Source organism: Coffea eugenioides, unplaced genomic scaffold, assembly GCF_003713205.1.
Source record: "Coffea eugenioides isolate CCC68of unplaced genomic scaffold, Ceug_1.0 ScVebR1_2839;HRSCAF=3941, whole genome shotgun sequence".
In the NCBI taxonomy this organism is placed as follows: Eukaryota; Viridiplantae; Streptophyta; class Magnoliopsida; order Gentianales; family Rubiaceae; genus Coffea; species Coffea eugenioides.
The window spans coordinates 24295-28273 of record NW_020863362.1 but is presented as its reverse complement, the minus strand read 5'-3'; the positions used below and the strand labels follow the sequence as shown (position 1 = coordinate 28273).

The 3979-nt window shown below is 37.5% G+C and overlaps 1 pseudogene; it reads right to left on the bottom strand.

Moving 5' to 3' along the window:
- Positions 1-2045: 2045 nt before the first annotated feature.
- LOC113757205 lies at positions 2046-3720 on the bottom strand (annotated as a pseudogene).
- Positions 3721-3979: the final 259 nt, after the last annotated feature.

Sequence of the window (3979 nt, the reverse complement as noted above, 5' to 3'; positions counted from 1 at the left end):
CATCGACACAGCAAGTGGAACTTAGCTCCTGAGAGCTACTATATCCTTGAATTGTTTCTGTTTACTCTCACTGGCTTTATTAATTACTTGTAATTATCTCTCGAACTGTTATTTTGGACTGTTATCTGGACTACGTGCTTGCATGTGTGTTCTTGGCCTCACGAGCGTTTTGCTCACCCTGTAGATTTGTTTTCCTTAACAGGATTGAACTCGGAGATGTATTGGAGAAACCCTCCTGATGTACTTTTGTTTAGGATTTCTATTACATTTTGGCTATGCCCTTGGTTTTGGGTTGTATTTTTGGAATTGAAATGTAACGTTTGGGGCGTGATGTATATTTGGAATTTAAGATGTACTTTGAACACCCGACGTGCGGGTTGGTTAATGGATGACTATTGTTAAGCTTGAACGCTTCCGCATTTACTGTATTTAAGTTATTTACTTGTGTTGTGTAGACTGGTAATAAGCTTGAATGGAATTGTTTGAGTCTTGGCGAGAGCTGGGCAAGCGTCCCGCGGATACCCTTTGGTTCGTCTTAGGGAGAAGTGGGGGCGTCACAGTTGAGCCTCCATAACAGAGGAAGCAGAGGCAAAGGGCTTGTAATGATTAACAATAATCAATTTTGGTGGACCTAAAAGCATATTTTGCAGCACTTAAGTACCAAAGAGTGGTAGGAAACTTGTACCATTATTCTGGCTCATCTAATTTTTACCTAGGCCACAGGCTGTACTCAGCTCACATAAGAAAGTGCTTCTGCCCCCTTAACCCTATACAGGCATTGCTTCATCAATGTTTATTTTCAAACTTTACCAGAGATATCCCCAATTAGTCATCTCAGTCCACAGATTCAGATTTGGAGTTTACCAAGTTACCTTCCAGTAACCTCAAGGATCATAAAAGGCTTTAGCAGATGCATCCAAAGCAAATATTCATTTCTCAGACAAGCAAATAGAGTTTTGAAGTATCTTTATGAGATCACTTTCAGAGCCTTTAATACAAGATGCTGAGCTCAGTAAAGTTATTGATACTTCAAAGAGCTTGGAGACCCTTCCAGCAGTGGCTGGAGCAGTGGGTTATGTCCACTCCAGGCAATGTTATCTCCATCTGGTTTGTTAAAATGGAAATTCTTGAATTGTATTCCTCAGATAAAAAGGTCAAGAAAAGATCTCATTGTCTATAACCTTGAAGCGAATATTTCAATGTCAGATAAAAAACTTAGAAAGACATGAATGATAAGCTTGCGTAAAAGCAGATGGGAGTATACAAAAATTACAACTTAATATGGGAAAATGCTAGTGATTACTTATTCAGGTAGTTAATAATTGTAATACCAGAATAGTTACTTTGAGACATGCAGCAACAGCAAATTTAACGATCATTTGAACCAACAAGATCTTTAAAAGAAGAAATGATACGTCAGTCAATGTGATTCTTGAAGCCCTCGATACATGTTTCTTTCTATATTATGTCTTATTTTACATCTCTATATATGCCCACGGTAGACCATGCATACATCATGAGAATTACCAGCTATGGCAATATCTTTAGTTGTGCAGCCATTTTGCTGGAGTTGTTAACAGGCAAACAAGCTGTAAATGAAGGAATAGTGTTGGTGAAATGGGTAAAGGACAAAATTGAACATGATCACTTGGATGAAATCCTTGATCCTAGGTGAGAAACACATCTGCAGAGGTTCATCAACAAATGTTATCAATGTTTAAGATCTCTATGCTTTGTGTTAGCATTTCTCCTCATGAAAGGCCTGACGCAAAAGAATTGCAGACAATGCTACTTGATGATGCTCCACAATTCAGCGGGTAATATTCCTAGAGGTAACATTAAAGTACTTTTTAAGCTAAACCAATATGAAAGCTCAACTTTGGAAATAGTAATATTAGTGATTGTATATGATAATAATAATGGCAGACGACTATCACATTGGAATAAGATGAACTATTTCATGGTTATACCGTTGCATTTCCAGGTCTTACTGATTTCAATCAACGTATGCAATCACAACCATGTTCATCCAGAATGTTTGCAGTCTATTTCCTGTGTGGCAAGAGCTGAACAGGAAGACCATTTTGCGGAACAGGGGAAGCGCGATATATAACCTTCTCATCTTGAATAAGTTTCTTCAATCTAAATTTCTTCACCACATTGTACGTGAACATTATCTCCAATCGCGCATACTCGTTTCCCGGACACATTCGAGATCCTCCAACAAACAGCACAAAAGTATACAACGCAGGTCCACTTCCTTCAAATCTTAAAGGATCGAATTTCTCTGGATCCAGAAAGTATCTGGGATTTTTATGTGTCGAGTATACGCTCCAAAATATCTGACAAAGAACATTTACAAAGTTGTTTTTACAAATTTTGTTGCTCTAGCATCAATTAAAATTGATTGGAATTGGAAGTGATAATTGACATTGTATCATTACCTTCCATCCTTTTGGAATCGTGAAGCCAGCATACGTGAAATCTGTAATGGCCTCTCTAGAGGCTCCTTGGGCAGGTGGTGTTAATCTTATCGCTTCACATGCCACATACCAAGAGTACTTAATCTTTCGAACATCATTCCAATTCAGCAGCTTTTGCGGACCTTTGGACTCGAAAATCTCCACCATCTCTTCTCAATGCAAGAAGTTTCCAAAATTAGTTAAGCTATTGGATATTAGCTTACCAAGTTGAATCTGAAATTTTGAATTAAAAGATAGAAATATTTAAATTGAAGCCTTGCTAATCAAAGTAGTGGAGAAGATTTTGAAGGGTCAAAACCATTTTCGGGTATAACCTTTATAGACCTGATTGTAAATGTGGGGAAGTTCTGCAAGATAGTTCAAGACAAAGGTTGCTGCAGCACTTGTGGTATCATAGCTAGCAACCAGAAGTCCCATGATATTATTAGCTATCATCATTTCCTTAGAGAAACTACCATTTTCATCACTTTGAAGCAGCAAACGAGATAACATGTCTAAACCTTCAGCAGCAATATTCCTATTATCTAAGAGCTCTGTTTTCCTCTTCTTCAAGATCTTTAAAATCTCATCCTTTACTATCTTGCCTCCTTTCTAAGCTTTATTATAAGCCGTCCTAGGCAAATCAATTGGGATAGAATACATCCCAGATAAAGCAACATTGAAGGAATTAGACAATGTTTTAACAACTTTATGATCTTCAACGCCCAAAAACATACAGGCCAATGAAAAGGTATACTTCTTGGACAAAGGATAAACCTTCACCTCTTCAAGAGGAGCCCAATCAGTCTCGAGCTGATCACGAGCCATAGAATCCGTGTTTGGAATATAATGTTTTAGAGCTTTAGGCTTCAGAATTTCTTCAATAGAGCTACGATTTTTTGCAGTGAATTCCTTCAAGGAATTTTCTCCAGGAGACAGAAATTGTAAAGGCTTGATTAGTGATGCAAGCCACCAAGTTGCTAGAAGATTGTTCTCATTAGAGAATAAAAACTTGTTTCCTGCTGCTCCACAAAATACTGCCATTTTTTCTCCAAGTAAGGAGGTTTTGAATACTTCTTCACTCTCTCCTGAATAAACTTCTCTGGCTTGATGCAGCTAACTTCAAATTTTCTCCAAGAACAGGCTATCCCAGTGCACCTGGTGGTAGTTTTGAGCTGCGATTGTGAGAAAAGATGTAAATAAACAGAGAAACAAAGAGAACTATGAGGATCAAGAAAGAAGTGAGAAAAACCTCCATGGCTGTTTGTCTTCAGGCAAAAAAGAAGCAAGAGTTATATGATATATGGCAATAACTAGTGGTGTTACTTATTTATGAACCGTTGCATGTTTTTTTTTTTGTTTTTTTCTTGTGTGTGTGGGATATACTATGCAATTTGGATACTGTCAAGCATGTTGATCTTATTAACGCAACATTCATTGAATTGACTTTTGGTTTAATGCTTAGAAAAAGTACAACAGTATGCTCCCTCTAATTGTAGGAATACAAATTTTTATGG